Genomic DNA, 12885 nt, shown 5'->3' on the forward strand with positions numbered 1-12885 from the left:
TGGCTCTTGTCTCAGACCTTCCCCAAGGTGATTGGTTGAGTGACGAGCACCCTGCATGTGACCTCTATGATGAGCTTCCACCCACAGAAACAGAGACAGGGTTGATGTTGTTATATAGTGCCACAGCAGCCTCGACCTCATCTATTACGGTTTTACAACTACTTTGAAAAGTACCCTTTAAAAAAACCATGGGCAAAGTATATATTTTACATATGATAATTTTTTGTTCATGAACAATCACACCTAGGTACAGTTGTCTGTGGTTGTGAAGTGAAATTCTGTGAATATGCAAATCAGGACAGCTAAGATCAGTCATTAAAGGGATAGTTCTGGATTTGGCAATGAGGCTCTTTATCTGTGGGTAGAGTAGTCGCACAGTAACGGAAATTTGAATAATAAATGTGTTTGTTTATTTAGTTGAAAGAGTAAATGTGATAGACAGTAGTTTGAGAATAAAACTGTGGGCAGAGAGTAGTCTGAATTGGGTTCTGGAGGTGTACTCCAACTCACACATTGCACTCATATGCCAGCCATGAGTGTTTCCAAGCCAGTGAGGTCACATCCACCAGTAGCGCTGGAGAGCTGCACTGGCTGGTTTCTCTTGTAAAGACAACTCACAATGGCTCATATTGTCTGTGCACTCACTCACCCAGATCAGGTGATACCCTGCTAGGGCAGTGATTGGCTCTTGTCTCAGACCTTCCCCAAGGTGATTGGTTGAGTGACGAGCACCCTGCATGTGACCTCTATGATGAGCTTCCACCCACAGAAACAGAGACAGGGTTGATGTTGTTATATAGTGCCACAGCAGCCTCGACCTCATCTATTACGGTTTTACAACTACTTTGAAAAGTACCCTTTAGAAAAACCATGGGCAAAGTATATATTTTACATATGATAATTTTTTGTTCATGAACAATCACACCTAGGTACAGTTGTCTGTGGTTGTGAAGTGAAATTCTGTGAATATGCAAATCAGGACAGCTAAGATCAGTCATTAAAGGGATAGTTCTGGATTTGGCAATGAGGCTCTTTATCTGTGGGTAGAGTAGTCGCACAGTAACGGAAATTTGAATAATAAATGTGTTTGTTTATTTAGTTGAAAGAGTAAATGTGATAGACAGTAGTTTGAGAATAAAACTGTGGGCAGAGAGTAGTCTGAATTGGGTTCTGGAGGTGTACTCCAACATTGCACTCATATGCCAGCCATGAGTGTTTCCAAGCCAGTGAGGTCACATCCACCAGTAGCGCTGGAGAGCTGCACTGGCTGGTTTCTCTTGTAAAGACAACTCACAATGGCTCATATTGTCTGTGCACTCACTCACCCAGATCAGGTGATACCCTGCTAGGGCAGTGATTGGCTCTTGTCTCAGACCTTCCCCAAGGTGATTGGTTGAGTGACGAGCACCCTGCATGTGACCTCTATGATGAGCTTCCACCCACAGAAACAGAGACAGGGTTGATGTTGTTATATAGTGCCACAGCAGCCTCGACCTCATCTATTACGGTTTTACAACTACTTTGAAAAGTACCCTTTAAAAAAACCATGGGCAAAGTATATATTTTACATATGATAATTTTTTGTTCATGAACAATCACACCTAGGTACAGTTGTCTGTGGTTGTGAAGTGAAATTCTGTGAATATGCAAATCAGGACAGCTAAGATCAGTCATTAAAGGGATAGTTCTGGATTTGGCAATGAGGCTCTTTATCTGTGGGTAGAGTAGTCGCACAGTAACGGAAATTTGAATAATAAATGTGTTTGTTTATTTAGTTGAAAGAGTAAATGTGATAGACAGTAGTTTGAGAATAAAACTGTGGGCAGAGAGTAGTCTGAATTGGGTTCTGGAGGTGTACTCCAACTCACACATTGCACTCATATGCCAGCCATGAGTGTTTCCAAGCCAGTGAGGTCACATCCACCAGTAGCGCTGGAGAGCTGCACTGGCTGGTTTCTCTTGTAAAGACAACTCACAATGGCTCATATTGTCTGTGCACTCACTCACCCAGATCAGGTGATACCCTGCTAGGGCAGTGATTGGCTCTTGTCTCAGACCTTCCCCAAGGTGATTGGTTGAGTGACGAGCACCCTGCATGTGACCTCTATGATGAGCTTCCACCCACAGAAACAGAGACAGGGTTGATGTTGTTATATAGTGCCACAGCAGCCTCGACCTCATCTATTACGGTTTTACAACTACTTTGAAAAGTACCCTTTAGAAAAACCATGGGCAAAGTATATATTTTACATATGATAATTTTTTGTTCATGAACAATCACACCTAGGTACAGTTGTCTGTGGTTGTGAAGTGAAATTCTGTGAATATGCAAATCAGGACAGCTAAGATCAGTCATTAAAGGGATAGTTCTGGATTTGGCAATGAGGCTCTTTATCTGTGGGTAGAGTAGTCGCACAGTAACGGAAATTTGAATAATAAATGTGTTTGTTTATTTAGTTGAAAGAGTAAATGTGATAGACAGTAGTTTGAGAATAAAACTGTGGGCAGAGAGTAGTCTGAATTGGGTTCTGGAGGTGTACTCCAACATTGCACTCATATGCCAGCCATGAGTGTTTCCAAGCCAGTGAGGTCACATCCACCAGTAGCGCTGGAGAGCTGCACTGGCTGGTTTCTCTTGTAAAGACAACTCACAATGGCTCATATTGTCTGTGCACTCACTCACCCAGATCAGGTGATACCCTGCTAGGGCAGTGATTGGCTCTTGTCTCAGACCTTCCCCAAGGTGATTGGTTGAGTGACGAGCACCCTGCATGTGACCTCTATGATGAGCTTCCACCCACAGAAACAGAGACAGGGTTGATGTTGTTATATAGTGCCACAGCAGCCTCGACCTCATCTATTACGGTTTTACAACTACTTTGAAAAGTACCCTTTAAAAAAACCATGGGCAAAGTATATATTTTACATATGATAATTTTTTGTTCATGAACAATCACACCTAGGTACAGTTGTCTGTGGTTGTGAAGTGAAATTCTGTGAATATGCAAATCAGGACAGCTAAGATCAGTCATTAAAGGGATAGTTCTGGATTTGGCAATGAGGCTCTTTATCTGTGGGTAGAGTAGTCGCACAGTAACGGAAATTTGAATAATAAATGTGTTTGTTTATTTAGTTGAAAGAGTAAATGTGATAGACAGTAGTTTGAGAATAAAACTGTGGGCAGAGAGTAGTCTGAATTGGGTTCTGGAGGTGTACTCCAACTCACACATTGCACTCATATGCCAGCCATGAGTGTTTCCAAGCCAGTGAGGTCACATCCACCAGTAGCGCTGGAGAGCTGCACTGGCTGGTTTCTCTTGTAAAGACAACTCACAATGGCTCATATTGTCTGTGCACTCACTCACCCAGATCAGGTGATACCCTGCTAGGGCAGTGATTGGCTCTTGTCTCAGACCTTCCCCAAGGTGATTGGTTGAGTGACGAGCACCCTGCATGTGACCTCTATGATGAGCTTCCACCCACAGAAACAGAGACAGGGTTGATGTTGTTATATAGTGCCACAGCAGCCTCGACCTCATCTATTACGGTTTTACAACTACTTTGAAAAGTACCCTTTAGAAAAACCATGGGCAAAGTATATATTTTACATATGATAATTTTTTGTTCATGAACAATCACACCTAGGTACAGTTGTCTGTGGTTGTGAAGTGAAATTCTGTGAATATGCAAATCAGGACAGCTAAGATCAGTCATTAAAGGGATAGTTCTGGATTTGGCAATGAGGCTCTTTATCTGTGGGTAGAGTAGTCGCACAGTAACGGAAATTTGAATAATAAATGTGTTTGTTTATTTAGTTGAAAGAGTAAATGTGATAGACAGTAGTTTGAGAATAAAACTGTGGGCAGAGAGTAGTCTGAATTGGGTTCTGGAGGTGTACTCCAACATTGCACTCATATGCCAGCCATGAGTGTTTCCAAGCCAGTGAGGTCACATCCACCAGTAGCGCTGGAGAGCTGCACTGGCTGGTTTCTCTTGTAAAGACAACTCACAATGGCTCATATTGTCTGTGCACTCACTCACCCAGATCAGGTGATACCCTGCTAGGGCAGTGATTGGCTCTTGTCTCAGACCTTCCCCAAGGTGATTGGTTGAGTGACGAGCACCCTGCATGTGACCTCTATGATGAGCTTCCACCCACAGAAACAGAGACAGGGTTGATGTTGTTATATAGTGCCACAGCAGCCTCGACCTCATCTATTACGGTTTTACAACTACTTTGAAAAGTACCCTTTAAAAAAATCATGGGCAAAGTATATATTTTACATATGATAATTTTTTGTTCATGAACAATCACACCTAGGTACAGTTGTCTGTGGTTGTGAAGTGAAATTCTGTGAATATGCAAATCAGGACAGCTAAGATCAGTCATTAAAGGGATAGTTCTGGATTTGGCAATGAGGCTCTTTATCTGTGGGTAGAGTAGTCGCACAGTAACGGAAATTTGAATAATAAATGTGTTTGTTTATTTAGTTGAAAGAGTAAATGTGATAGACAGTAGTTTGAGAATAAAACTGTGGGCAGAGAGTAGTCTGAATTGGGTTCTGGAGGTGTACTCCAACTCACACATTGCACTCATATGCCAGCCATGAGTGTTTCCAAGCCAGTGAGGTCACATCCACCAGTAGCGCTGGAGAGCTGCACTGGCTGGTTTCTCCTGTAAAGACAACTCACAATGGCTCATATTGTCTGTGCACTCACTCACCCAGATCAGGTGATACCCTGCTAGGGCAGTGATTGGCTCCTGTCTCAGACCTTCCCCAAGATGGTTGGTTAAGTGACGAGCACTCTGCATGTGACCTCTATAATGAGCTTCACCAAGCAATTTTATGAATTTGGCTTTCACTAGCCCAGATACAGTGAGGGAAAAAAGTATTTGATCCCCTGCTGAGTTTGTACATTTTCCCATTGACAAAGAAATGATCAGTCTATAATGTTAATGCCAGGTTTATTTGAACAGTGAGAGACAGAATTACAACAAACATTTCCATAAAAACGCACATCAAAAATGTTTTAAATTGATTTGCATTTTAATGAGGGAAATAAGTATTTGACCCCTCTGCAAAACATGACTTAGTACTTGGTGGCAAAACCCTTGATGACAATCACAGAGGTCAGACTTTTCTTCTAGTTTGCCACCAGGTTTGCACACATCTCAGGAGGGTTTTTGTCCCACTCCTTTTTGCAGATCTTCTCCAAGTCATTAAGGTTTCGAGCTGACGTTTGGCAACTCAAACCTTCAGCTCCCTCCACGGATTTTCTATGCGATTAAGGTCTCGAGACTGGCTAGGCCTCTCCAGGACCTTAATGTGCTTCTTCTTGAGCCACTCCTTTGTTGCCTTGGCCATGTGTTTTGGGTCATTGTCATGCTGGAATACCCATCCACGACCTATTTTCAATGCCCTGGCTGAGGGAAGGAGGTTCTCACCCAAGATTTGACGGTCCATGGCCCCGCCCATCATCCCTTTGACGCGGTGAAGTTGTCCTGTCCCCTTAGCAGAAAAACACCCCCAAAGCATAATGTTTCCACCTCCATGTTTGACAGTGGGGATGGTGTTCTTGGGGTCATAGGCAGCATTCCTCCTCCTCCAACCAAACATGGCGAGTTGATGCCAAAGAGCTCCATTTTGGTCTCATATGACCACAACACTTTCACCCAGTTGTCCTCTGAATCATTCAGATGTTCATTGGCAAACTTCAGATGGGCATGTACTGTATATGTGCTTTCTTGAGCAGGGGGACCTTGCGAGCGCTGCAGAATTTCAGTCCTTCACGGCGTAGTGTGTTACCAATTGTTTTCTTGGTGACTATGGTCCCAGCTGCCTTGAGATCATTGACAAGATCCTCTTGTGTAGTTCTGGGCTCATTCCTCACCATTCTCATGATCATTGCAACTCCATGAGGTGAGATCTTGCATGGAGCCCCAGGCTGAGGCAGATTGACAGTTCTTTTGTGTTTCTTCTATTTGCGAATAATCGCACCAACTGTTGTCACCTTCTCACCAAGCTGATTGGCCCATTCCAGCCGTGTGTAGGTCTACAATCCTGTCACTGACATCCTTGGAGAGCTCTTTCGTCTTGGCCCTGGTGGAGAGTGTGGAATCTGATTGATTGCTTCTGTGGACAGGTAACAAACTGAGATTAGGAGCACTCCCTTTAAGAGTGTGCTCCTAATCTCAGCTCGTTACCTGTATAAAATACACCTGGGAGCCAGAACTCTTTCTGATTGAGAGGGGGTCAAATACTTATTTCCCTCATTAAAATGCTAATCAATTTATAACATTTTTGACATGCGTTTTTCTGGATTTTTTTGTTGTTATTCTCTCTCTCACTATTCAAATAAACCTACCATTAAAATTATAGATGGATTATTTCTTTGTCAGTGGGCAAATGTACAAAATCAGCAGGGGATCAAATACTTTTTTCCCTCACTGTAGGTTCCCAATCTTCCAACCTCATAACTAGCCACCAAGAAGCCATGTCAGGCAATCAATCAAGTTAGAGTAGCGAGTTTGTCAAATGATCTTAGCTTGCATGTCTAGTGACAAGGTTGGTAGACTTTAGAAATGTAAGCAATTATTAAAAGTACAAAATAAGACTCACATTTCTTTCAATCTTTTATTGTAGCAGTGATGCAGAAAAGCATACTTAGTTTGTTAAAAACAAAACTACCAGTCAGGAGGACGCAGACAGGTCAGTAGGTACGCTTAGATAAACAAAAGGAAAAATAATACAGTGTCAAAATGATGTCGCCTACCAATCTACATCCCACTGCTGGCTTGCTTCTGAAGCTAAGCATAGTTGGTCCTGGATGGGAGACCAGATGCTGATGGAAGCAGTGTTGGAGCATCAGTAGGAGATACCCTTTCATCTGGTCCAAGAAAATATCCCAATGCCTCAGGGGGGTATGGTGCTGTCTTTCAGATGGGATGTTAAATGGGTGTCCTGACTCTCTGTGGTCACTAAAGATCCCTTGGCACTTATTGTAAGAGTAGAGGTGTTAACCCCTGTGTCCTGGCTAAATTCCCAATCTGTCCCTCATACCATCATGGTCGCCATAATCATCCCCAGTTTACAATTGTCTCATTTATCCATCCTCCTCTCCCCTGTAAGGTTGTTGCTTTAAATGAGAATGTGTTCTCAGTCAACTTACCTGGTAAAAAAAGGGTTAAATATAGAGTGCCTTTGGAAAGTATTCAGACCCCTTTTCTTTTTCCACATTTTGTTATCTTACAGCCTTATTCTAGAATGGATTAATGGATTGCACCCCAGTATCTCTACTTGCACTTCATCATCTGCACATCTATCACTCCAGTGTTAATGCTAAATTGTAATTATTTCACCTCTATGGCATATTTATTGCCTTACCTCCCAACATTTGCACACACTGTACATAGAGTTTTCTATTGTGTTATTGACTGTATGTTTGTTTATTTGTAACTCTGTGTTGTTGGTTTTGTCGCACTGCTTTGCTTTATCTTGGCCAGGTTGCAGTTGTAAACGAGAACTTGTTCTCAACTGGTCTACCTGGTTAAATAAAGGTGAAATATACTGTATATATATATATATATATATATATATATATATTATTTTTTCTCTTTTTATTTTTTTTAAATGGAAGATGTTTGAAACCACCAAGACTCCTCCTATAGCTGGCCACCCGGCCAAACTGAGCAATCAGGGGAGAAGAGCCTCTGTCAGGGAGGTGACCAAGAACCTGATGGTCACTCTGACAGAGCTCTATAGTTCCTCTGTTGAGATGGGAGAACCTTCCAGAAGGACAAACATCTCTACAGCACTCCACCAACCAGGCTTTTATGGTAGTGGCCAGACAGAAGCCACTCCTCAGTAAAAGGCACATGACAGCCTACTCGGAGTTTGCTAAAACGCACCTAAAGACTCTCAGACCATGAGAAACAGGTCTCCCTGGTCTGATGAAACTTAGATCGAACTCTTTGGCCTGAATGTCAAGCGTCACATCTGGAGGAAACCTGGCACCATACCTACGGGGAAGCATGGTGGTGGCAGCATCATGCTGTGAGGATGTTTTTCAGCAGCAGGGACTGGGAGACTAGTCAGGATCTCGGCAAAGATGAACAGACCAAATACAGAGAGATCCTTCATGAAAACCTGCTCCAGAGCGCTCAGGACCTCAGACTGGGGCTTAGGTTCACTTTCCAACAAGATACTCAACACAGCCAAGAAAACGCAGGAGTGGCTTCGGGATAAGTCTTTGAATGTCCTTGAGTGGCCAAGCCAGAGCTCAGACTTGAACCCGATTGAACATCACTAGAGAGACCTGAAAATAGCTGTGCAGCAACACTCCCCATCCAACCTGACAGAGTTTGAGAGGATCTTCAGAGAAGACTGGGAGAAACTCCTCAAATACAGGTGTGCCAAGCTTGTAGCGTCATACCCAAAAAGACTCAAGGCTTAATCACTGCCAAAGGTGCTTCAACAAAGTAAAGGTTCTGAATACCTAATTAAATGTGCTATTTCAGTTAGTTTTGTGCAAAAAAAAATCAAAAAACCTGTTTTTGCTTTGTCATTGTGCAGTATTGTGTGTAGATTGATGTGGGATTTTTTTTTTGATACATTTTTAAATATGGCTGTAATGTATCAAAATGTGGAAAAAGTAAAGGGGTCTGAATACTTTCCGAATGCACAGTGTCTATCATCACTTTTCATGTTTGCCATGATATTAGATGAGTAACATTTCCTGTAAATTGTTATTTGCTGTATCTGATCCTTCATATCAATCAGTGTGTATATTTTTAAGGTCGATGCCCTGAACGTCATTTTGATGATGACTCGGGTCAATTTCAAAACTTGTGTATGGGTTTCTCCGTGCAGGTTTTTCACTTACTTCAAGGGTGTTGTGGTGACTGATACCTGCCTGGTGAACGTTTATCCCATTAGTGAAGATTACTATGCCATCACAGAAACCAATTACATCACTAAAGTCAACACTGACACACTGGAGACACTGAAGAAGGTCAAAATTGAGATTCCATCCCCCTGTATTACATTATTCCCAATATATTAGGAACCACAGTGTTTGCATATATTCTTTGTTCTAATTCAGCTGACTCAAAAAACAGAAGTGTTACCGACTGGTCCACTGATTATAGAGAGAAATTGCACTTCTCAATAAGTTATAACACATGAATAATGTATAACATGATTCTGAATAACACTATGACTACACTTCCCCTCAGGGGGACTGCGTCAACATCAATGGAGTGACAGCCCACTCGCACGGAACAGTGTTCAACAAAGGAAGCTGCATGGGAAAAGGAGCGTCATTGACCTACAATGTCATCAGAACCCCGCCCACACAGGAAGGTTGGGCTTGTATCCCAAGAAAATAAAAAGTGCACAATATTTAGTCAGACTTCATGCACATGTCCCACCTCTTAGTCAATGTTTGAATTAAGCTACAACATGTAAGCAACTTGTCCTTGATATCTTAACATGTTCTGGATAGGAGAAGGCTTGTGCCCTGCTTGCATCTTGTGTTCTTTCCACAGACCCCATTGAAAAGTCTATGGCTGTGGTGCAATTCCCCAGTGCCAAGAGGTTCACGCCCTCCTATGTGCACAGGTGGGTCATATTAACATGTCCATCATGTTTATAGTCAAACTTGAGGTCCCCGAAACAGCATAAAGTCTAACATCAACACGCCTCCTGTGTTACAAACTGCAGTGGCAGTTTGTGTAATTGGACTAAGTCATATGTCGTATGGTTTCCATATCACCCTTAGTTTTGGCATGTCGTAGAACTACATTGTCTTTGTGGAGACCCCAGTGAAAATCAACCTTAAGGTCCTGAGTGCCTGGAGCATCCGAGGCTCCAACTATATGTATTGCTTTGAGTCCAATGAGGTTTTTGGTGTCAGGAAATAAACACTCATTATACTTCGGTTTAAATGTGACACATTTATATACAGGAACATACAGTAACAGCATACTGTATCTAATCTTGGCACTGATAACCAAATCATGCATGTGTGCTGTCTCAAGAGACCAGCATACCCCACCTGCTTTTCAAAGACATTGTTCCACATCGCCAGAAAGGACATTGGAGAACAAGGAGAGTATGTTGACCATAAATTCAGGGCTGCTCCTATCAACCTGTTTCATCACATCAACACTTATGAGGAACAAGGCTTCATCGTTGCTGACGTGTGTATATGGAAAGGGTAATGGAACCAATGTCTCTCATAAGCAATGGCAATGTCGGTACACTGGCAAATGTAAATGTGTATATAAAAAGTGATGACGTCATAACTGATTAGATTATTTATGGACTGAGGGATTTCAGGGGTGGCATACATTTGAAGTGAGTTGCCTTACACAGAACCCAAACCGGCTGCACGCGTGCGCCATCGCGCATAAATGTATTTTGTCCCCCCACACCAAACGTGATCACGACACGCAGGTTAAAATATCAAAACAAACTCTGAACCAATTATATTAATTTGGTGACAGGTCGAAAAGCATTAAACTTTTATAGCAATTTAGCTAGCTAGCTTGCACTTGCTAGCTAATTGGTCCTATTTAGCTAGCTTTCTGTTGCTAGATAATTTGTCCTGGGATATAAACATTGAGTTGTTATTTTACCTGAAATGCACAAGGTCCTCTACTCCACCAATTAATCCACACATAAAACGGTCAACCGAATCGTTTCTAGTCATTTCCCCTCCTTCTAGGGTTTTACTTTTCTTGAATTTATATTGCGATTGGCAACTTTCATAAATTAGGTGCATTACCGGCACGTATGTGCATACCCTGTATTTTCCCTTCTTTTGGATAGCAACATATACTGATTATATGTTCCAGGAGGAGCAGGGATAGAACCTGATCTGCCTGCCGTACATCGGTGATGTGTTCTGACGGGACCCTCTGGCTGGAGCCTGAAGCGCTGTTCTCTGGGCCTCGCCAAGCCTTTGAGTTCCCTCAAATCAACTATTAGAAGCACGGTGAGAAGAACAACACATATGCCTGCGCCTCAACCACTTCAGGGTTGAGTCGTCTTGTTTGCCACAAATCTGTCTTCAAAATCTTCTAACTCTGAGCAGTGAATAGCAGGGGCCATAGCATGTTACCTGAGTTACCATGAGTTTCTGTCTATATGTGGTTGTACATCATCAAGCTGAATGTGAATACCAAAACATGTATGTTAGACCTTGATGAGTCTCTGTCCACTTGCGGCTGTAGATTATCAAGTTGAACGTGAAGACCAAGGAGACCTAGGTGTGGCAGGAGCCGGACTCCTACCCCTCAGAGTCCGTTTAGTGGATGAGGATGATGGTATGTACTGTACTGTTACTGTAGTATACGGTAACAGTTACAGGTATGGTGCAGGGCAAACACATACCCAGTATCTTGTTTGTGTTAGTGTTAGGAAGAGAGTTTAAGAGACTTTAGCTATTTATCCAGGGACAAGGTATTTTCAATTTAGTAGAAAAATGTTCTCAGCTAAATTTGTTCAAAAGTGGGGTTACTGTAACATTTGGTGGGCGCTGTATTTTCAAACCTGGACTCAGGGGTAGACATAGTAAATGTAAATCTGTCTACCTCCATTTAGTATGATATGTTGTGTATTAATTTGTGGATGTCCATCATCCATCTTGTATAATATGGTATGAATTACAATTCGTATGATATGTTACGAATTGCAATGCATACAATATGCTATGAATATACAATATGTATGATTTGTTACTAATTTCAATTTCTTGTGGCTAACATTACCTAGGCTAGGGGTTAAGGTTTAGGTTAAAGGGTTAAGTAACCTTCTGTCTTATGTAACCATACCAAACATAACATATCATACTAATTTGAGATTCCCTGATATAAAATGTAATATGTTACGTCTAGTCTATGAGTCCAGGCTGTTTTCTAACAACCAGTGTGGTTTTCCAATGACCCACAGTTGTCCAGTTGACCATTGTGGTGGCCACCGGGGCCCAGAGGCCAAGGTACAGGCTGATCCTCAACGCCAAGGACATGTCGGAGATCGCCAGGGCAGAGGTGAAGTGCTCTATGCCGGTCACCTTCCACGGAATGTACAAGCCATAACCTGGCAACAATACTCTGGGCACAAAGACTAGTAGTCACTACTCCAAGCTATTCAAACTAACTAAGCATCAACTGTCACTCAACAATAGAACAAACAAATAAACAATGACAAACTATAGGTTACAAATAACTTGCAAAAAAAGCCACGTACCTGATCCTCTTACATCATGATTTAAAGTCATTTAACTTTGTGAAACCAATGATATAGTATGGTTGAACATTCATTTTGGTGAAAATGGAACCTGCAGGTATCATGGCATCAGTAGGCTTCTTACAATTATTTCTCAGGGAGCCCACGGACAGCGTACAAGATCAGCTTGTAGTTTTTGAGTACTTCAGGGTTGCAATACTAAAAAATAGAATCAAAACACTGGCCTTTCTATTGTATACCAGTTATTTTGGGAAAGTTGCATGGTGTAACTAATAATTGGACTATTTTATATTGTATAAAAACACCTCATCCCCTATATATACTCATGTAGTGCAGGTACATATATCAAAGCGCTAGTCCCAAAAGGCAACAATAAAGTCCCTCAGTAAAGCTCCTTCATGAAAATAAGATTTGAATACATTCTGAGACCTTGCACCCAAAAACCTTTCTAATGCTGATTGGAACTACTAGTGAAAGGGCAACAAAGACAAGCTGTTGCCATAGAAATCTGATTAGGTGTATTGTATGCATGCAGTCGTTTTGGATAAAAGTGTCTGCTTAATGGCATATATTATCATGATTGTATTAAGTTTAAAGGAATAGTACAAACATGTTAGCATGTTGCAACTAGAGT

General features: G+C 41.9%; 2 pseudogenes; both read left to right on the top strand.

Annotated features, from left to right (window-relative positions):
* Window positions 1–6828: 6828 nt before the first annotated feature.
* Window positions 6829–10222, top strand: LOC135558249 (retinoid isomerohydrolase-like; annotated as a pseudogene).
* A 627-nt stretch (window positions 10223–10849) lies between these two features.
* LOC135558250 (retinoid isomerohydrolase-like) lies at window positions 10850–12100 on the top strand (annotated as a pseudogene).
* Window positions 12101–12885: the final 785 nt, after the last annotated feature.

The sequence above is a fragment of the Oncorhynchus masou genome, chromosome 17, assembly GCF_036934945.1.
Source record: "Oncorhynchus masou masou isolate Uvic2021 chromosome 17, UVic_Omas_1.1, whole genome shotgun sequence".
NCBI lineage: Eukaryota > Metazoa > Chordata > Actinopteri > Salmoniformes > Salmonidae > Oncorhynchus > Oncorhynchus masou.